At 41.7% G+C, this 23,465-nt stretch overlaps 1 long non-coding RNA gene across 1 annotated transcript; it reads right to left on the bottom strand.

Moving 5' to 3' along the window:
- Positions 1-8,572: 8,572 nt before the first annotated feature.
- LOC310888576 lies at positions 8,573-19,232 on the bottom strand. The gene is made up of 3 exons (XR_014575943.1): positions 18,596-19,232; positions 10,570-10,661; positions 8,573-8,872 (listed from the first exon to the last, which is right to left on the bottom strand). It is a non-coding gene; the product is annotated as an uncharacterized lncRNA (long non-coding RNA).
- Positions 19,233-23,465: the final 4,233 nt, after the last annotated feature.

Raw genomic sequence — 23,465 nt, 5'->3', positions numbered from 1 at the left:
CCCAGCGCTGAATAAACATACCTACTTTACAATCTTACTGATTGTGGAGTCCGTTTTCCGCAAGTCACCACGGTGGAGCAGGGTTCCCCGCTGCAGCCCCGCTGCCACGATTACCACCGTGGACACCCTCTCAGCAAGAACCAGAGGGAGTGCTGGAGTGGATGTCTCCACAGTAATAGACGCCACCTTGTGCGGTACTCACGTTCATAAAATTCCATTGAACGTGAAAGGACCAGTTGGGAATGACTGTAGTGTACTGCTGCTAGGACGATCAAGTACAACTTTGACCGGATTGTTTGTTTTGCCGGGGATAATTGATGCTGACTACAATGGACAAATCCAAGCTATGGCTTGGACACCATCTCCACCATTGTCAATACAAAAGGGAACTAGAATTGCTCAATTGATTCTTTTCCGAGCAGTAGTCTGCAGGAGTTGGTTCAAGAACAACTCCAACAAGGACATGTTGTTCCGACAAACAGCTCATGGAATTCATCAGTGTTTGTCATCAAGAAGAAGAGCGGGCAATGGAGATTACTGCATGATTTGTGATGAATCAATGCGGTGATCGAGGACATGGGCTCCTTGCAGCCAGAAAACAGAAAAAAACCCAAACAAACAAAAAATAAACCAACCAAAAAAAAAAAACACAAAAGAAAACATTACCTTTGAATATTGTATTGGACTCGCAATAAGCTGTAGGTGTTGCTCAGCGCATTGAGAGGGCACATTTGAGACATATCCCAAAGGAAAACTTGTTTCTAAAATTTAAAGAGCTGTTATTTTTGGTAGAGCAGCGAGTGCACCCATATTGTATTATTCACATGCGAAGCCACACCATGTTACCCGGTATTTCTGCAGAGGGTAATGCACGCGCTGACCAGCTAACTAATATGACCCTGACTGCCCTGGTGCCTAAGGTGCTGGAGCAAGCACCCATGCCTTTTTCCATCAATCCGCCAAAGTCTTGGTGAAACAATTCGCTATATCGATCACTGACGCCAAATTGATTGTCCAAACATGTCCTGACTGTCAACAACATGTTTCGACCCCGTCTTTAATGGTAAACCCTAGAGGTCTACGGTCCCTACAGTTATGGCAGACCGATGTAACGCATATTCCAGAATTTGGTCGCTTGAAATATGTTCACGTATTGGTAGATACTTTCTCTCATGCTATTTGGGCGACAGCTGCGGAGGGTTTAACTGGTCGCCATGTCCAGGCTCACTTCCGTGTCGCTTTTGCAGCGCTAGGCATCCCAACGGAAATAAAAACCGACAATCGCCCCGCCTATGGTAGTCACTCCCTTCAAACCTTTTTTCAAACTTGGGGTATCCGACACATCACAGGCATTCCTCATTCCCCCGCGGGTCAGGTACTTGTAAGCATTTGGACTTGATAGCTGAATACCTTTCACAACTCAAGCCATGAGGAGCTATTAATGGCAAAACTGCTTTTATTATTATTTTTTAAATGCCACCCATGGGTTCTGTGTGTTCTCAGAATTACTGTATCAGAATAATTTGTATATGCTTCTTGTTCCATTTCAGTAGATTATATATTTTGATTCTGCTGTTTACAGATCAGTATTTTTTCTAAGATTCTGATGAGAAATTCTATCAATCATTTTTAATCCTAAATTTCTTGCTGTTCTCCACCAATGAATTTTTAACATCTATTTGGTTTTTCTAATTATTGCACATTTTTAAGTTAAACTTCTTTGAATAGTTCATAACTCATTGTCCTCCAAAAATTAAGCACAAATATTTGGCTAAATTTAATTTCCTCTTTCTGATTTATGACTAAAACCTCTTCTGAGATCTCCAAAGTAAAATGTTTTCATTTCCTGAACATCAGAAACCTATTTATTATATTTAGACAACTTAATTTTGTATGAATATGGATGAAAGAAAGATGAACATCTTGTGTTTTATTTTCAACAGTAAAGGGAAGCTCTTTTTGTTTTGATGTCTCGAAGTAACAGTCATCTGTCTGCACGGTAGTAAATAGCTTCCTCATTACTTTTGTTGTTGTTTATAGTTCAGGTCATAGGTCCCTGACCAAAGTTTCTTACTTAGAGCAGCTTATCAGTGGCTACTATTATAGGCAGCTTCACTTGCAGGTGCGTGCTTTCCCTTGTCACCCTTAACCTGCGTGGCGTGCCTGATCCCCAGAGCCAGCCCAGGGGCTGCACGGTCCCTGAATAAGATGGAGTGCTTCGTTTGAGCTCCTGAAGGTCAGAGGCGGAGAATTTCTGAATGGAGAAACTTCAAAGTCAATTGTGAAAAACAAAATGCTCTACTAAAATACGAAGCTTGCTGGTGGAGAAGTAGACTATTAAATATTTCCCTTTCGTATCTTTTTCTAATAAGTATTTATAGGTGAAGCATATAACAAAGCCTGTGATTAAGTTTGAATAATTTTTCAGATCTTAATAATTCCATCAGTCTGTTATTTTTTCAGGCTGAGAACTGACATGTTTCTCTGCAGCTCCAAATAATTGCTTTTGAGAAAAAAGCTTTAATATATTTTATATAACAACTTCACTTTGGATGGTTCTTTCTCAATGAATATAGAATAGAAACATATTTTATATTAATTTATATAGTGGTAACAAATATCTTCCAGTGGTTAAACAACCATTTCATATGGTTGTTGGATATAAAAATAATTAACAAGTATATTTCAAGCCTATAACCTGCCATGATTCAGAAAGTACTTTCAACACAAAGGTTTGTAAATTTAATACAGGTTAATTTTTTAGAAACAGATGTTGACTATTTCATAGAATGGCTAGGGTTGGAAGGGACCTTAAAGATCGTCTAGATCCAACCCCCCTTTCATGGGCAGGGATGCAACCCACTAGATCAGGTTGCCCAGGGCCTCATTCAGGTTGGTATTGAACACTGCCAGGGATGGGGCATCCACTACTTCTCTAGGCAACCTGTTACAGTGCCTCACTGCCCTCTGACTGAAGAATTTCCTCCTAACCTCTAATCTAAATCTCCCCTCTTTTAGTTTAAAACCATTCCCCTTTGTCCTGCCATTATCTGCCTGAGCAAACAGTTGTTCTCCGTCTTTTTTATAAGCCTCCTTTAAGTATTGAAAAGCTGCAATAGTTTACTGCAGTGTTCCGTATACCTGTGACAAACCACAATGGAAACTCATTTTTTTTAAATTACAACCATGGGAGGGATGTCCCAAGCAGTACTGCTGCTGGCAAAGGTATATTGGAAGGACAAAAGCCTTCGTTGTGTGTTGAGGCAATCTCTCTGGAGTGCCTGACATTGCAAGTTATTTTTTGCCTGGCAGATTGAAAAATACCTAATAAGTGTACAAAGGGAGGTTGATTCCCCCCCCCCCCCCCTTTTTTTTTCTTTTAAAATAACCAAGGACATTTCATTAAAAAACAAACAAACAAACAAAAACTTCTGCTTCCTTATATTGACTTAAATTGCAAAAAGGCTGTTCAGCAATAGCATTCCATTGCACTAAGCAATGTTCATAAATCCAAGAGATGGATTTTTCATCTGTACTGGGTTTACATGGCAAGGTTTTGGTAGCAGGGGTGGCCTTTGTGAGAAGAGTCCAGAAGCTGCCCCGTGTTAAATAAGAGCCCGTTTCAGCCAGCTCCAAAGGGACCCGCTGCTGGCCAGAGCAGAGCCAATAAGCGATGTTGGTTGTGAGTCTTTGACAGCATATTTAAGAAAGGGAAGAAACTGCTGCACAACAGCAGCTGGGAGAGAGGAGTGAGAAACAGCCCTGCAGACACCAAGGTCAGTGAAGGAGGAGGGGGAGGAGGTGTTCCAGGCACTGGAGCAGAAGTTCCCCTGCGGCCTGTGAAGAGGACCATGGTGGAACAGATTTCCATGCTGCAGCCCGTGGAAGAGCCCACGGTGCAGCAGGTGGATCTGGCATGAAGGAGGCTGCAGCCTATGGAAAGCCCCCGCTGGAGCAGACTCTGGGCCGGAGCTGCAGCCACTGGAGAGGAGCCCACGCAGGAGCAGGTGATCTGGCAGGAGCTGCCGCCTGTGGGGGACCCATGTTGGAGCAATTTCTTCCTGATGGATGGACCCCATTGTACTGACCCATATTGGAGCAGTTCTTGAAGAGCTGCTGCCTGTGGTAATCCCGTGCAGGATCAGTTCAGGAAGGACTGCATCTTGTGGGAGGGGCCCTTCATTGGAGCAGGCGAAAAGAGTGACCATGAAGGAGCAGCAGTGACAAAGCATTACAGATTGACTGCAACCCCCATTCCCCTGTGCCGCTTGGGGGGAGTATGTAGAGGAGGGTGGATGGGGAGGAAGGTGTTTTAAGTTTGCTTTTAGTTTCTCGCTGTTCTAGTCCCCTAGTGATAGGGAATAAATGACATTAATCTCCCTGCACTGAGTCTGTTTTGCCTGTGGCAATAATTGTTGAGTGATCTCCCTGTCCTTATCTCAACCCCTGAGTCTTTTCCATTGTATTTTCTCCCCCTTTTCCTCTGATGAAGGGGAGTGAGAGAGTGGTTGTGGTGGAGTTCAGCTGCGTAGCAGGATAAAACCACTAAATCATCCCATGAAGCTTGGTTTGTGTTCCAAACATCTACCCTTGGCTGAGCTTCTTGTAACTGCATTACAAGAGGTTTTGTTCAGTCCTACCTGTGCAAAGCTTGATGGAGCATTAGAGGGTAAAATAGCTTGAAAAGGAGACAAGAAGAGCATAGGTAAAACTAATAAGATAACGGGTATTTAGGTCAGTAACTAGAACATCTTTGAACATCATATATTCTCTTGTTTGCTTTGCTGTTTTGGGTTTTCCTTTTTGTTTTAAACAAGTGAATATCAGGTCTATCTGATCACAGCTATGTCTAGCAACATAATGAGCGGATTTTTTTTTGGTGGTGCAGGCAGAGTGCTATGCTGTCAAAAGGATGGTAGGATTGGAGCATACAGTATGCAAATTGGGAATTATTAAAGAAATGTTAGAATTGCATTGTATCCATTTAAATATTATGGAAGGCAAATGGCTAACAGAGGGATCTGGATACAAGTTGAATAATGAAAAAAAAGGGAGGGGGGTCTGAATATGGTTGGTGTGAGGAGGATAAATCTACAAAAGCTGTTCTTCATGGTAGGGACAGGTGTTTCAGTGTATGAAGTATGAACTTGTTTTGAGAGATAATGGTAAAACTTGATATGAAACTTCCTAACTGAGCATTTGTCTTCCTACCCACTCATTAGCACAGAACTTGCAAGGTGCGTTGCCATGTAAACAGGGTATCATAAGGAGGAGACATGGGGAAAAGCTTAAGCTGGCTTGTAGAAGAATACTTCTGTAACTTAAAATATTGTTGTACACATGGTATTCTCAATTGATGTTTTAGCAATATAAATAAATAGATACACTAAATTCAGTTAACAAAATATCAATGCAGTTTTCAACCCATATATTGGAGCATGTATATGAATGCTTACATTCACTCATCAGCTCAAGAATCAAAACCATCAGCCCGGATGTTGAAAGTACAGGCTAGTTTCCGTCCTTTGCTGGAGAGGATTTGAACCTGTGCATTTTCTTTGCATTTCACTTCTGACATGGATACTTTCAATATCAATATTGCCTCTGAGTCATTCTGGTCTAGTGGCTACCTTACCTGGGGAGAAGGTTTTGGTTTCTGCTCTAGTTTATATTTGTTCAGACAAAGGAGAACATGTCAACAGTGTATCTCACTTCAGGAGATACAGTACCTTTTTGAAGCAAATGATTTACTGCAGCATGTGATATTCATGGATTACAATAAAAAAAACTACTGATCCTTAGAACAGTACTTCCACTTATTTTAAAGGAATGGTTGAACATATTGTTACATTCTCAATACTTATTTTGATTACTTATTCTTGCACTAGAACCTTGTATGTCTGTGTAGATACGTAAGATGTGTATAAATATTCAGTTGTGTATATTTGTTTTTACTCATGATATAGGAGTAAAAGACTGCATGTGTAATCCATTCATTCATTTCATACTTATCTGTGGTTCTTCTAAACCTTTTCTCATGTTTTTTCCTTAAATTTGAAGACTACCTTATATTTTTAGTTCAAACATAGTACCCTGTCTTGTCTGCAATAAACTTTTCCAAGAAATGATGCACCATATTCTGCTAACTGAAAATTTGTTTGAAGCTGCTTGTCAGTTTGTACTATATCTTTGTACAGTTGTATGTGCAAAGATGTTTTTCACCTGATTATCAGAACTGAGTTGTTAGTATATGTCAAATACCAGAAATCTTGGTGTCTTGCGTGCACCAAGTTGATGCTCCTAGTCTTGTTTTTATTGTCAGAGGTATTCACCTCAAAAAATTAATTGTCACAACTCATCTGGTGGTCACAGGCCAGTGTCCTCACCGATATTCATGACTGGGATGTATCAGTAGCTACTAAGAAATGCCTTCCCCATCGTCTATTCTCCTGCTCCTTCTCTGAAGATAAGTAGACTTTTCTCTATCAGCAGAAACTTTAAAGATTACACTCGTAGTTGGGAGATTGAATTGGTTAAAAAAAAGAGAGGCTATGGTACAACAATCTGAACAGAGGGGGGTGAATCTGGGGAAGATGCATTACTTGTGCTGTGAGGCATATTGGTACAGAAGCAATTTTGATGATCTGAAATATTTCTGTTTTGATTAGCATACAGGTCAGCATAGACAGGTTCATCCTTTTCCAGCAGCAAACTCACTTGTGTGTCCTGACTCTTTGCCAGCACTTTTTCCCCAATTGATAGCTATCTGGACAGAAGCACTAGCATGTTTTTTTTGTTTGTTTGTTTGTTTTTGTTTTTTTTTTTTTGCCAAGGAGCAGGGCTGAAGAAAGGAGGAAAAAGGTGGGGGCATTCCTGTGCAGTGTCGGAGCTCTGCCAGGAGAAGCTGGTGAGGGGTCTAGAGAAGAAGTCTTACGAGGAGCAGCTGAGGGAGCTGAGGTTGTGTAGTCTGGAGAAGAGGAGGCTCAGGGGCAACCTTATCGCACCCTACAGGTACCTTAAAGGAGGCTGTAGAGAGGTAGGGGTTGGTCTGGTCTCCCACGTGCCTGGTGACAGGACGAGGGGGAATGGGCTAAAGTTGCGCCAGGGGAGGTTTAGGTTGGATGTTAGGAAGAACTTCTTTACTGAAAGGGTTGTTAGGCATTGGAATGGGCTGCCCAGGGAAGTGGTTGAGTCACCATCCCTGGAGGTCTTTAAGAGACGTTTAGATGTAGAGCTTAGTGATATGGTTTAGTGGAGGACTTGTCAGTGTTAGGTCAGAGGTTGGACTAGGTGATCTTGGAGGTCTCTTCCAACCTAGATTATTCTGTGATTCTCTGAAGTATTCTGCTCTCACCCAAGGTTGAGTATAATTCAGGCTTTAATTCTTTCTACTGTAGTTTAATAAGTTTCTCTTGAGGAAAAGCAACTGCAACCAGCAGATGTATTCAAGCAGTTATGGTAGGAGATTTTTGGCTAAAACCAAATAGACTTATTATCAAATAATATTGCCATGTTTGAAAAAGTCTGAAATTATGCAAATTTCTAATTTTTAGGTACAGGATATAGTTGTATAAAAATGAGGAGTCAGAACTGCTGAATTTTATTAATCTTTGAATTAATTTTCTGATATTAAGTAGAAAATTGCATCATTATTAAAAAAAAAAAAAAGAAAGCAAGGCACATAGATTGGATCGCTAAGCATATATGGCTAGCCTTGAAGTGAAGGACTTCAGTATTGGTCTAACACTGAAGTTTTTAAACCACCAGAAATCTTCTTCTTTATTATTATAGAAGCGTGATTATTGTGTGATTATTATTTTAATTGCTTTTAGTCTGAAACAGAATGAAACCCTTGGGCCGGAAGATTGCCAGGTCCAGCGCTGCTCGTAATTTGGGCTGTGAAACTGAGTTTTCAGAACTTCAGCCTCATCCCAGACTCATCAGTCTCAGGCAGGTAGAGGAAGCCTTTACCGATGCTTCAGTAGGTTATCTATATAATTCAGTGAAAGTTCATTAAGCTTGATTTTTTTTTAAATGGAAGAAAGACTAGCAAGTTTTAATCTGAGAAAGTGTCACAGGCTTCTACTTAGTAATATTTCTGCAGTTCAGGATCAATACTTGATGTTTAGGAGGTGCTCTTTGTACTCTATTCTACTGCTTTAAAATTGATAGGAGTAAGGCATGAAAGGGACTTTGTCAGCCTTGCCAGATTCCTCATTTGTGTTTACTTAACAGAAGCTAAAAGCTGTTAGAGCAGAGATAGAGGGGAATAAAGAATATAAATACATTTCAGGAGAATATTTTGACTTTAAAAAACAAACGCTTCTGCCTTCCTAAAGCTTTGCAAAATGAAGTACATTCAGATGAGAAAAAGTTTTATCCGCGTAGAAGGACGACACAACTGCAGAAGTAACCTGTTTGCTAGTGCAAAACTGTCAAATGTGAAGAACAGTTTAACTTCACTAGTTATTTTAATGCATTTGTATTAATGTGATTACAGAGCTAGCTTAAAGCAAATTCTAAGTTTGGAAACTTTAAAATCAAACATTGCTGCATTGCATATTGTCTTTCACGTAATACATTCAGAGGCCAGAATTTGTAAATCATGGAAGCATTCCACGATGTATTTGCAACATTTAAACAGAATTTGTTCCATGGATGATGTTGAATCCTTATATTTTGACCAGAAATATATCAATTGCGTATTTCATTTACATGCCTTTTTCCTTGAAGAAGCATGGGGTGTGGACACCTGTGCCATTGTCAAAAGAACTGGAGGTCCCCCTTCCTTCTTCCTCCTCCTGCTCTTTGCAGCACATCCCAGTGATTCTCTGCATGTTGCAGATTTCTCAGATGTCTCTAGCTTTGATCTCTGTTACAAAAAGAAAAACATTAATAGAGCTGCAAAGCAAGAGAAAGATGGCATGGCCTGTGAGACTCAAATTATGACACAGCTAATCTCAAGTTTAGTGCTTGTTACAGTATGCTGTAATAAAGTTTTAAATTAGTGTTATTTCTACTAAGATTTGTTTTATATAGGACATTGATTTCTCTGTTAGGTGAATCGATGATCCATGAAGTAAAAGAAATAAAGCTGCATTTGCAGGTGAGAGGAAAATGTTGAGTACTCATTTCACTGAACATCTGTTAGCCGATGAAAATATCTAACTAAAGAAGAGCCAAGTTTTCCATGGAAAACTTGTGAAAATTTTCTACAGTTCTTGATTCTCTGTGTAGAGTGAAATCACGTCTCAGATGCATTGGGTTTGGTTTGAAAGATATTTTACAAACAATTTGGATATCTTTTTCAAAGGCCTTCACTTTATAATGTTGCTGGTGAGTATTTATGACTGAATTTAATGAAGTTTTACTTTTTTGTTTGTTTTTGTTTTTAATAATCAAATTGTCATGATCTTTCTGGAAACAAGAAAACTGATCTTAAGCAAAGCCCTGACTGCTCTGTAGCTTCAAGTCACAACACCCAGCACTGTAGAGATGCTGTTCACTCTGCTGTGTGATTTGCGAGACGGCTGACAACTTCTGCTAGGTCAGTCTGGGCATACCATAAGGATAATCGTATATCAAAATACATAGATTTAAGGACACTGAGGCTATGTCGATGGGCAGTAGCCAGAAAATGATTGGACAAACAAATCTCAATGACTTCTTACACTGTTGTATATACAGCAAGTTATGCAGCAAATTAACTAATTTAGAGATGAAATTTTCTTTAAAACATGGTTTTCTCTGGATTGGATATATAAAGTGGAAAATAAAATTCCTGCTAGAATTTATAGTGTCTTACATTATTAAGCTTGGTGCAAACACTGATTAATTATACTAAAACGTTCTTTATCGCTTCTTGGGTAGGCATTCATTTTAAACAGACTGTTTGTCCTATCCTGGACAGATAGTAGCAATAGATAAAACACCAAAACTTCAGCATGTTCCAAAGTTATAAAAAGCACCTTGTTATCAGTAAGTTTGGAAAATATAGTAGATAAATTGAGTGAAAAGATCACTGAAAGAGGGATAAGTTCAAAATAGTTTTATCTGACAATATCAAAGTAATTGTTGTGATGCTTCTGTATAAAATGGTTCCTTGAAATGTAGAAAAAATATTTCTTAAAACTGTTTTTTTTATACTGTTTTAATACTTTTTTTCATCTAGATATTAAAAACTGAGAAGCATTTTAAACATTTCAGTAATAAATGAGTACAGATTTCTGTGCTGATCTCTGTGATTTCATTTAATGGCAACTAGCAGTAGCTGTTCTGAGCTAGCTTTGGAGGAACAGTAAGCTCTATAGCTGTGTGCTAGATGTTCTTGCCTCTCGTTATGAGCTCTGAAAGCTCTTGTTACCCCAGGTTCTTATCTTTTGGCTCATTCTCAACGTGTTTGTGTCATAGGCTTATCGCTTCCTTGCTTTTTGTCAATATTTTATAGTACCTTATAAAACTGGAAGTTTGAGAATGTAAACTTTTAAAACTTATAACCATCCTCCTTGTGGGGGTGGGGGGTGGGGGTGGCGGCGGAAACAAAACAAAACAAAACAATGCTAAAAATACCTTGAAACAAAGGGCTACCTCCGTGTCTTAATAGCAGCTCCTTGCAGTATCTCGTGAAGGCAATACAGGGAATTGCATCTAGATTTTCTCACCTGAAAGAAAAACTCATATAGCACGGCCAAGAAAATGGCTTTTGGAAACATTTTCCTAAAGGAAAATGCATGATTCATTTATAAATGAAAAACGAATCATACTGTACTAAGACTAAGCTAACTAATTAGATTATAGTATATTGTGCACTGAAATCAAAATACAAAACTGATGCAATCTCATAGTCCTTAGAATGAGATCTTATTTTATTACTGAAGCCCTAACTTAACCACAACTTTTGTTGACATTCAGCATCAGGAACGCCAGTGTGTTTTGCATAATCACAGTGCATAATCCCAGGTATTTATATAGACTGGGAGAAGAGGAACTTGAGAGCAACCCTGCGGAGAAAAACTTGGGGGTCCTGCTGGACGAGAAGCTGGACATGAGTCGGCAGTGTCGGCAGGGTTATTATTTTGCTATACTGTGTAACACTGGCTTACGATATGATAAAATTACCGGCCATGAGACTAATCTGGTATTTGTACTCAGCATTGTCATCAACTCCATACTTTGGGAACCCTACCTCAGAAACTGTTAATAATTACACCTTTCATGCTTTTTCTTCAGGGAGCCAGTCTATGGAGGGGTCAGGGGAAGATGTTTTTTCCCATTTGTTCACTCTCCCTTTAATCTCCTCCAGGCGAGTTACGGTAGCTTTCCAGAACTTTGAATATCCTTGGGATGTTCAGACCAGCATGTTCTCATTGCTATGTCTCCTGAATGCACTTCAGGTTTTGTCTAAGGTTAAACAAATACTTAAGAGTGTCATCCAGAGATCTGTCCTGAGGCAGGACAGTTATGAGTGGCAGGGAGAGTGGGAGGATATGGGCAGGCATCTAGAGCAGTGGGCACCTCCAGTGCTTTGGAAATTTACCCCCAAACAACTGAAAAATCCTAAAAAAACTGGTAGAGTGCTTGAAAAAGGTGTGTCATCACCCCGGCAGTACCAGACATAAAGAAATCACTGCAACGTGCTGGGGCTTGGCCTATGCTTACCAAGCTGCACTCAATGCCAATATAACCCCAGTGACAGACCCGGCGGCCACTTCAACCTCTGAGACAGAGCCAGCGGCCACTCCAAGCCCTAAAACGGGCCCCAAGGCTGAGCCAGGGAAACAAACTGTACCAGTGTTGGTTGCACCCGTAACCAAGGTGAAAAAAGGACTTGGGGGTCCTGCTGGATGAGAAGCTGGACATGAGCTGGCAGTGCGTGCTTGCAGCCCGGAAAGCCAACTATGTCCTGGGCTGCATCAAAAAATGGGTGGCCAGCAGGGAGAGGGAGGTGATTGTCCCCCTCTACTTTGCTCTTGTGAGACCCCACCTGGAATACTGCGTGCAGGCCTGGGGCCCCCAGCACAAGAAGGATGTGGAGCTCTTAGAATGGGTCCAGAGGAGGGCCACAAAGATGATCAGAGGGCTGGAGCACCTCTCTTGTGAAGAAAGGTTGAGGGAACTGGGCTTCTTTTGCTTGGAGAAGAGAAGGCTCTGGGGAGACCTCATTGCAGCCTTCCAGTACTTGAAGGGAGCGTATAAACAGGAGGGGGAATGCCTGTTTATGTGTGTTGATAGTGATAGGACAAAGGGGGAATGGTTTTAAACTAAGACGGGGAGATTTAGGTTAGATATTAGGAGAAAGTTTTTCACTCAGAGGATGGTGAGGCACTGGAACAGGTTGCCCAGAGAGGCTGTGGATGCCCCATCCCTGGAGGCATTCAAGGCCAGGCTGGATGCAGCTCTGGGCAGCCTGCTCTAATGGTTTATAACCCTGCCCAGAGCAGGGGGGTTGAAACTAGATGATCTTTAAGGTCCTTTTCAACCCAGGCCATTCTATGATTCTATGATCGCCCAGCAGAAAATACAGTATCTGGGGTTCGATATCTTCCAAGGACAGTGAGCATTAGGTTCAGAGTGAAAAGAAGCTATATGCTGAACTGCTGTTCCCAAAACAAAAAAACAATTGCGAGGATTGCTAGGGATGGCAGGTTTTTGTCGAATCTGGATCCCCAATTTTCGACTAATAGCAAAGCTTCTGTATGAAGCCACAAAGGGGCCAGAAAATGTGTTGGAGTGGACAGCTGAGTGCCAAAAGGGATTTGATGATATAAAAAGGGCCCTTATACCAGCACCAGCCCTAGGGCTGCCAAACATGGAAAAACCTTTACAGTTGTTTGTTCATGAACAAAGAGGGGTGGCAGCCAGGGTAATGACCCGGACACTGGGGAAACACCAGTGGCCTACTTTTCCAAACAGCTAGAGGAAACAATCTTGTTTGAGGGCAGTAGCACTGACTGCACTCCTAGTCCAAGAGGGTAGAAAACTGACTCTGGGACAACCCTTGATGGTATTTATGCCACATGCAGTGCTAGCTGTAATGGAAGCCAAAGGAAACCGCTGGCTATCCCCAAGTCGAATGGCTAAATATCAAGCCGTGTTAGTAGACCAAGGAGACATAAATCTGTCCATGGTCAGCACCCTGAACCCGGCTATGCTTCTTCTAACCAAGAAGACAGGAGAAATCCAACGTGATTTTGTGGATATTATTGAGCACACGTATGCCAGTAGAGCTGACCTTAAGGATGAACTAAATCACTAAATGTACATCTTGAGTATTTTACAGATGGTAGCAGTTTTATGGAAAATGGACAGCATAAATCAGGACATGTGGTCATGACCCTTTGGGACACTGTAGAAGCAAAGTCACTACCCCATAACACTTCAGCACAAAAAAAAAAACGAATTAATTTCCTTGACTAGGCCCTTGGAATTAGCAGAAGAGAAGGCACTCAATGTCTATACGGATTCTAAATAGGCCTTTGGAGTTCATGACATAATAATAGGGAACAGGAAAGCTGACTTTAACAGCCAAAGAAGCAGCCAGAAGTGCACTGGGAGACCTACAAGGTATGTTAGTCCCCTGCGCAAAGACTTCACTTAATCCACTGGGGTTCGGCCTCTTCTCGCAGATAACTAGTGATAGGACTAGAGGTTATGGCCTCAAGTTGTGCCAGGGGAGCTTCAGGTTGGAAATTAGGAGAAATTTCTTCTCAGAAAGAGTAGTTAGGCATTGGAATGGCTTGCCCAGGGAGGTTGTGGAGTCACCATCCCTGGAGGTTTTTAAGGAAAGGTTAGATGTGGTGCTTAGGGACATGGTTTAGTGGGTATTATTGGTGGTAGGGGGATGGTTGCACCAGATGATCTTGGAGGTCTTTTCCAACCCTAATGATTCTATGATTCTACAAAAATATTCCGCTGAAGAACTCCAACTAGCAGAAAAACTAATGTACAAAGCAAAAAGATGGGAGGGAGATCCCATTGAACAGATCCTAATAACAGAAACTGAGTGAACAGCTAATGAAAGACTAACATGAAGGGACACACTTTGGTGCTGATGCCATAGTGGATAGACTGAAGTGCTTTTCAATTGGACCAAAAATGCAAACTATCGCAAACCAAATAGTGCGAAAGTGTCCTGTATGCTGTGCCAACAACCCCAAGATCCAGCCAAAACCACTGCCAGGGGAGAGAATAAAAGGGATGAAACCTGGGGAGTATTGGCAAGTGGACCTTTATGAGTTGCTCAGACAAGGATCATATCGATATCTTCTAGTACCAATGGACACACTCGCTGGATGGCCATAGGCCTTCCCAAGCCAAACTAATAAAGCTAAGGAGGTCATAAAGGCTTTACTGAAATCAGTAACCCCATGGTTTAGAATACCAGAGGTACTCTCCTCAGACAGTGGATCTCATTTTATATCACAAGTAGTTCAAGAAATATCAAGAGCATTACAGATTAAGTGGTATTTACATACTACTTGGAGACCACAATCGAGTGGACAAGCAGAAAAAATGAATCAAACACTAAAAAGTCAGTTAACTAAAATTTGCCAGGAAGCTCAACTGAAGTGGTTGGAAGCCCTACCAATAGCTTTGTTGAGAATTAGGATAGCCCCCAAAGCTACAGGAAAAGTTAGCCCATCTGAATTGTTATATGGCAAACCATACCCAGTAAATGAATTAGTGACAGAAGGGAGTCAAATGCATGTAAGAGGGGAAGGTTGGGTAAGGCAATATTTGCTGTCTTTGTCCGCTGTGTTGTCCTCTCTCTACAGATATGTACAGGAGTGACTACCAATTCCATTGGATGTTCCAGTACACCCATTCCGACCTGGACACTAGGTACTGATTTGAATGTGCAAAGATGAGCCTCTAAAGGAAAAGTGGAAAGGACCCTATACTGTCATGCTCCACACCTACACTGCAGTCAAGGTGGAAAGGATCAAATCGTGGATTCACTCCACTCGTGTGAAGGCACCACCACCAGAAGAGGAGAAGCAAGACCTACCATCAGAAGAAGCAAAAGAGACTTTGTGGCAAGTAGAACCGACCGAGGACTTGAAATTGCTGTTTAAAAGGACAAAATGATTTCTGTTCTGATTAGAATTTCCTTAACAGGGTTGACTTACAGTTCCAATGCTTCGACACAGAACTCTAGTTCAGTTAGCTTTAAAGTTAACCCATTTTGCAGACATATCATCTTGTTGTGTGTGTACCCGTGTACCCGCCTCAGCACATGAGGGAACTCCTATCTATGCTGTACCACTCACTGTAAACAAGACAGATGTGTGGCAATTAGCAAACTCGAGCAATGCTAGTATTTCTCCTCCACCCCAGTCTCCCTCTATCCTTGTGTATCCTATTGAGAGAGTGTTGTGGTTTAACCCGGCTGGCAGCTAAACACCACACAGCCGTTTGCTCACCCTCCCCCCTCCCTCTCTGGGATGGGGGAGAGAAACGGGAAAGTGAAGCCTGTGGGTTGAGATAAAGACAGTTTATTAAGACAGGCAAATAATAATAACAATAATAATAATAGTGATAATGATAATAGTATTAATAATAATAATGTGTACGAAACAAGTGATGCACAATGCAATTGCTCACCACCCGTTGACCGATGCCCAGCCTATCCCCGAGCAGCCGGCCCCCCTACCCCGGCCAGCCACCCCTATATATTGTTTAGCATGACGTCAGATGGTATGGAATACCCCTTTGGCCAGTTTGGGTCAGCTGTCCTGGGTCTGTCCCCTCCCAGCTCCTGCTGCACCCCTAGCCTGCTCGCTGGCAGGACAGAGCGAGAAGCCGAAAAGTCCTTGGCTTGGTGTAAGCACTGCTCTGCAACAATTAAAACATCAGCATGTTATCAGCGCTCTTCTCATCCTAATCCAAAACATAGCACCCTACCAGCTACTAGGAGGAAAATTAACTCTGTCCTAACTGAAACCAGGACAGAGAGAAAATCTTTCATGTCTATATTCAGTTAATAGAAGTAAGGAGAACGTGGCCCAGGGATCGTATGTAGGTTCTTGGAATCTAACTGGATAATGTAAAGCAATTATTACAGTTGAAACTACCAATTACACTATCATAAAAAATTATGGATATAGAAGTGGACCTATCGGCCTCCATTGGTGGATATCCCTGGGAGGAGTATATTTGCTATGTGTTCCATGAGCACGAAAAGCACTTCCTCCTGGATGGTATGGGACTTGTGCCCTGGGAATTGTAGTTCCAGACGTTAGACTCCATAACACTCAGACTTAAGGAGTTGGCTAAGATCACAGGCTATCTTTATGACGCCTCAGGAGAATCAAGGCATTTATAATCCCCTTTCAAACAGAAATACCTGGTTTCATGCTTTGTGGAGGGCCTTAATCCCTTCATTGGGAATAATAGAACTTGAAAGGGCAATAGTAAACATTTCTGCAACACTAGAAATCATAAGCAATGCCACTACCGATGCAAACCTCACCGAGTAATGCTAGCAAAATGAGATATGGATAACAGAGTACTTCCTCAAATTAGCAGTAATGGACAAGAACTATGTAGTGAGAACTATGAAGCCTAAAAGTGAGGTTCATAGTCTCAAAGGGGGGAAATGGTAGTTTTAAGTTGAGAAAACAAGGAAACCTTAAAGAAAACAGGGAGACTGGTAGCCTTGAGCTAGCAGAAGCAAGGGAGATAAGGAATGAAAGGTAAAAAACAATAAGGAGAAAAACAGTTAAAGGAAGATTCCAAACTGACCTATGTTAACCTTTTGCTCATTAAGGGTCATTAACATATTAAAAACACACCCTTCCTTTTCTGTCCTATTAAACTGTCTTTATGTCAGCCCATGAGTTTTACATTTTTCTGGTTCTCTCCCCCATCCCCCTGGGGGGAAGTGAGCAAACAGCTGCGTGGTACTTTGCTGCTTGCCGGGTTAAACCACAAGTCACCCAAACACCCAATAGGCACCTAAAGTGGGGCAAAAAAAGGGTTGAGATAACAACAGATCTGACCAGAGCATGTTAAAACAAAATTGTTATAAGTATTATATTATTAAGACCAGATGACCTTGGAGGTCTTTTTCAACCTTTATTATTCTATGAAAATATTCCGCTAAAGAGATCCAAACTGACTTTTTCATCCATTGTTTCATCTTGGATACAGGAACAACTGACGCTGGCACTGTTTGTTTTGTTTCCAACACGGGTTGGAACAGCTGCAGGGCCTGTCACAGGGGTTGGAATGACTGCAGGACCCGTCACAGGTCTTGGAGTGGCCGCAGGGCCCGCCTCAGGTCTTGGAGTGGCTGCAGGGCCCATCATAGGTCTTGGAGTGGCTGCAGAGCTTGGAGTGGTCACAGGGCTTGGAATGGCCACAGGGCCTGTTGTAGGTGTTGGAGTCGCCATAGGGATTGGAGTGGCCGTAGGGGCTATAATGGCTGATGGGCCTGTCAGGCCGCAGGGCCAATCTCTGGGGTTGGAGTGGCCACAGGGTCTGTCACCAGAGTTATAGTGGAGTCAATTGCAGCTCAGTAAGCATAGGCCAAGCCCCAGCACGTTGCAGTGATTTCTGTATGTCAGGTACTTCCAGGGTGATGACACACCTTTTTCAAGCATTCTACCAGTTTTTTAGAATTTTTCAGTTGTTCAGGGGTGAATTTCCAAAGCATTGGAGGTGCCCACTGCTCTAGATGCCTGCCCATATTCTCTCCCACTCCCTGCCACTCATAACTGTCCTGCCTCAGGACAGATCTCTGGATGACATTCCTAAGTAGTTGTTTAACCTTAAACAAAACCTGAAGTGCATTAACATAACAATAAGAACATGCTGGTCTGGACATCCCAAGAATATTCAAAGTTATGAAGAGCTATTGTAACTAGCCTGGAGGAGAAGAGGGGGGTGAAGGAGAAAGGGAGAGTGAACAAGTGGGATAAAAACATCTCCCCCATCCCCTCCATAGATTGGCTCCCTGAAGAAAAAAGGCAACAGGTGTAATTGTTAATAGTTTCTGAGGTAGGGTTTCCAAAATATGGAGTTGACAACAATGCTGAGTACAATACCAGATTAGTCTCATGACTAGTAATTTTATCATATCATAAGCCAGTGTTACACCGTACAGTAAAATAATAATCTTAAACCAGCCCCTGGAAAGGATAAGCAGCGCGACAGGGAGCACATACAGTAAGTCGTGCTATAAATCTCAGTTCGGAAAACAGGCATAGCAGACCTGAGATCAAAGCAATCAACATTGTGAATAGCAACTATTAAACTGATCTAATGCTTATAACAATTTTGTTTTAACACGCTCTGGTCAGATCTGTCTTTATCTCAACCCTTCATGCCCCACGGCGTGCGCCAAAAGGACTGCTGTGGTTTAACCCGGTCGGGAGCTAAGCATCACTCAGCTGCTCGCTCACCCTTTCCCCTCCCTCTCTGGGATGGGGGAGAGAATTGGGGAAGAAAAAGAAAATAAAAAAAGTAAAAGCTTGTGGGTTGAGATAAAGACTGTTTATTAGGACAGAAAAGAAAGGAAAAAATAATAATAATGATAATAGTGCTACTAATAATAGTGTGTACAAAACAAGTGATGCATAATGCAATTACTCACCACCTGCTGACCAATGGCCCGCCTATCCCCGAGCAGCTGGTTCCCCCCACCCTGGCCAGCCACCCCATATTAATTGTTCAGCATGACGTCATATGGTATGGAATACCCCTTTGGTCAGTTTGGGTCAGCTGTCCTGGGAGAAACAAAGTTGTGTTTTTGCAATAGGAAGTGTTTTTGAAGTGGAAAATTCCACTAACCTTGCGTATTCAAAAGTGATCATGCAGGCATGACAGTAGCATAGCAGTGGGGAGTATGTTAAGCAGATAAGGGGAAGGTCCCACTGTTCCAAAATAAGGAGGATAGCTAAGAAAAACAGGATAAGCAGTGCGAAATCAGTAAACACAAAAATCACAGGCCCTCTAATCATGAGAGAAGAAGGAAAAAAAAAGGAATAGGAGAAATTAATAGTTGGTCAAATGAAATTGTACATATATGGTATAGAAGAGTGTTGAGTAGGTTGTGAACCTGTAGTACTCAACCAATGAGGAAACGGGAGAAATCAGGTGTCGGGTAATAGGGAATATAAGTTCCCTATGTAAATTTATATATATAATCTTTTACTGTACGCTCCTGCTTGCAGGATGCCTGCCATTGCAATCAGGAACAAAATAGCTTCACAGAAGATCCTGTCTGAAGAAAATTATTGAGATTTTTCTCACAGTCCCCTCCCAGCTCCTGCTGCACCCCCAGCCTTCTCACTGACAGGGAGGTGTGAGAAGCTGCAAAGTCCTTGACTTAGTGTACTGCTCTGCAACAATTAAAACATCAGCATGTTGGGGGACCTCATCACAGTCTACAACTTCCTCGCGAGGGGGAGTGGAGAGGCAGGTGACCTATTCTCCGTAATCACCAGTGATAGGACCCGCGGGAACAGTGTCAAGCTGAGGCGGGGGAAGTTTAGGCTGGCCATCAGGAAGAGGTTCTTCACCGAGAGGGTGGTCGCACACTGGAAGAGGCTCCCCAGGGAAGTAGTCACTGCACCAAGCCTGTCAGAGTTTAAGAAGTGATTGGACTGTGCACTTAGTCACATGGTCTAAAATTTTGGGTAGACCTATGCGGTGCCAGGAGTTGGACTTGATGATCCTTATGGGTCCCTTCCAACTTGGGATATTCTATGATTCTATGATTCTATGTTATCACCATTATTCTCATCCTAAATCGAAAACACAGTTCCTACTAGGAGGAAAATTAACTCTATCCTAGCCAAAACTAGGACAAACAAGTAGTATGTTTTTAAGAGTTTGCTCACTTGCTTCTCTTGAAATTTAAATGCAATATGAAAAACTTGACATTATAGCAATACCTTTTTTTCAGAACATGGTACAACTTCATTTTTCATCTCTTCTTCCATTCCGTTAAAAACACCCAGTATCTACTTCTGTCCTTCATGCCACCGCTGTTCTCTTTGAAACATGACAAATAGGAAGTTGCACAATCGATAAATACAGTTTTCTCTAAGCAGTCAAAACAATAATTTGTAGTAAATAGCTTACATCATTTTTAAGTCCAAATTACTTTATTACCTTTCCAGATCTTCTTTCAGTTTTTATTCTTTGATTGAGTTGTTGACAATACCATCTCAAGATCTTTCTTTACTTTCTGCAACTGTAAAATGTTAAAATAAACCTACAGTTTGCACATAGCCAAGTCTCAAATATTTGTTCTATATAAGGTTATATCTGTAAATCTGGTTTCATATATCAAGTAAAGAGGGCCAAAAATATGTGCAATTTCTTAAGAAATAAGGCTATAGAGTGACACAAAGATGATCAGGGGGCTGGAGCACCTCTCTTATGAAGACGGGCTGAGGGAGTTGGGGTTGTTCAGCCTGGAGAAGAGAAGGCTCCAGGGAGACCTTATAGCAGCATTCCAGTACCTAAAGGGGGCCTAAAAGAAAGCTGGAGAGGGACTCTTTATCAGGGGCTGTAGTGATAGGACAAGGAGTAATGGCTTTAAACTACAAGAGGGTAGATTTAGATTGGATATAAGGAAGGAATTATTTCCTATGAGGGTGGTGCAGCACTGGAACAGGTTGCCCAGAGAAGCTGTGGCTTCCCCATCCCTGGAAGTGTTTAAGGCCAGGTTAGATGGGGCTTTGAGCTACCTGGTGTAGCGGAAGGTGTCCCTGCCAATAGAACTAGATGATTTTTCATGTCACTTCTAATCTAAACCATTCTATGTTTCTATTATTCTATGAAAACAAATTGTCAGAATGTATGCTCTTAATCTGTTCTGTATATTATCAAATCTTCTCATGTGTCTAGAAAAAGATTATTTAAGGTAGTAAAGATGGCTTTTGTGCAACTCTAGAGTCCTTTGTTTTCAAGTACATTTGTCACCGTTATTTATTTTCCTCAGCTTTGACCTTCACTAGTCAGCTGGTGCTAGTCAGGTATGAAACTCAATGCACTTTATAAGTTTATAGGATATTTCAAAGGAAATTGTGCATAGTACTGAATTATGAAATAAATAATGTCACAGGAGCTAAGGGATGGTCCTCAGCCAAGAGCACCAGTTTCAGACCTTGCTATATTATTTAGCAACATATTACATTCAGAAAATGTATAGAGCTACATTTCTGATTGATTCTTTTATTTACAAAGTAAGTTAATACAAAAATTTAATTATGATGGAATGCACCTGTATTAATGCATCATTAATGCATTAATAAATGCATCAGATTGTTAATGGAAACCACAATGCATGAACTTCTCTTATTTCCTGGTTTTCAGCAGGGGGGCTGCCATTGCTTGGGGACAGTCTGAGCATAGGTTGGCTGATGGTGAGCAAATGTGTTATGCTTCACTTGCTTTGTATATTCATTTTTTCCTCCCTTTTATTTCCTATTAAACTGTCTTTATCTCAACCCACGAGTTTGACCTTTTTTTTTTTTCCCTGATTCTCTTCCCCATCCCACTGTGGGGAGGAGCAAGTGAAGAGCTATGTGGTACTTAGCTGCCTGCTGAGTTAAACCATAACAGTCTTTTTTGGTGCCCAACATAGGACATGAAGGGTTGAGATGATGATAGAGATAACCAGAGCATGTTAAAACAAATTTGTTTATAATTTGTTATAAGTAATATATTTGCTTAAAAGCTGCCAATAACAATGTTGATTTAATTGTTTTCAAAGTTTATTTATTTGTTCACAAGGTTATTTTATGTAACCCCTCTCTTTTGCTGTTTATCACTTCCTATTGCTATGTCTCCTGAATGTGTTTTTGGGTTTGTCTAAGGTTAAACAACTCGTTAAGAATATCACATACAGATCTGCCCTAAGTCAGGATAGATATGGGTGGCAAGGCATGTGGGACAATATGTGCAGTTATCTATTATGGCTGTCACCTCCAGTGGTTTTGGACTTCAAAACTGACCAAGCGTGGAATCATAAAAAACAGGTAGAATGTTATAAAAAGATATGCCAGGACCTTGGCAACGCCAGAGAGTTCAATCTCACTGCACCGTGCTGCAGCCTGGCCTGTTGTTGTGGTTTAACCGGGCCAGCAGCTAAGCACCACACAGCCGTTCGCTCACCCTCCCCCCTCCCTCTCTGGGATGGGGGAGAGAAACGGGAAAGTGAAGCCTGTGAGCTGAGATAGAGACAGTTTATTAGGACAGGGGAAAAAAAATAATGATAATAGTACTACCACTAATGCGTACGAAACAAGTGATGCAGAATGCAATTGCTCTCCACCCGCTGACCGATGCCCAGCCCATCCCTGAGCAGCTGGTCCCCCCACCCCGGCCAGCCACCCCTATATATTGTTTAGCATGACGTCGGATGGTATGGAATACCCCTTTGGCCAGTTTGGGTCAGCTGTCCTGGGTCTGTCCCCTCCCAGCTCCTGCTGCACCCCTAGCCTGCTCGCTGGCAGGACAGAGCGAGAAGCTGAAAAGTCCTTGGCCTGGTGTAAGCGCTGCTCTGCAACAATTAAAACATCAGTGTGTTATCAACACTCTTCTCATCCTAAATCCAAAACATAGCACCCTACCAGCTACCAGGAGGAAAATTAACTCTGTCCTAGCTGAAACCAGGACACCTGTGCTTATCAAAAACTAAAACGCTATTCAGCACCCTCAAGTTGAAGAGAATGACTCTGGATCTGATCCAACTCCTGCAAAAGGCACTTCGGCTAATCCAACTCCAGCAGTACGAAGAAAGTCTCTCTTCCTCTCTATGGGCCTACATCTCGGCTGTAGAGAAACTTTCCCAAGAGGTCCTGTGAGAAACACTCTGTAGGCAATAACATAGGCTCAGGCGAGGATCTCAGTGAAGTAGCATTTTTATTCGTGGTTACAATGGCGGGCATCCCACAAGCAGGAGCGCACCTACTAGTCACACAGTACAGTTTGTATACTTTATTTCTCGACGACCGGGACCCTCCCCTGTTTCTCCATTGACTGGGTAATCCAGGTTCACAATCTATCCGATGCTTCACAAACAATACATGGCTTTCAGTTGCCGGCCTGTTATAAGTCAAATTTCTTTTGACTTTTTTACTCTTCGAGGTGGTAATGTTTCTTCACTTATCTGACTTGACTTGACACCGTGATTTCTGCCTAATTGCACTAAGGAGTCTGGTTGTCTGCATTTTACAAGGTTGTCTGTTAAGCTTTCTTATCACTGCAAGCATATCTCAATACCACATTCCTTCCCTCTAAACAATGTAACTCTGTGCAAAAACAACATTTTTATTCCCACAATTCCCCCCTTTTCTCCTTTATAAATTGTTGATTTTTGCAAAACTTTTCTCTAAGGTCTATTTTGGTAGATATCTTCCTCTTCTTCACTTTCTTTGCTTTCCATCTCCTCTAATATCATCATCTTATCTGAGTAAGGTGGTGGCTCCATGGTCATTTGTTTCAATAGT

Source organism: Anser anser (assembly GCF_964211835.1).
Source record: "Anser anser genome assembly, chromosome: W".
Lineage (NCBI taxonomy): Eukaryota > Metazoa > Chordata > Aves > Anseriformes > Anatidae > Anser > Anser anser.
The sequence above is the reverse complement of the archived record's forward strand: the minus strand, read 5'-3'. Positions and strand labels throughout refer to the sequence as shown.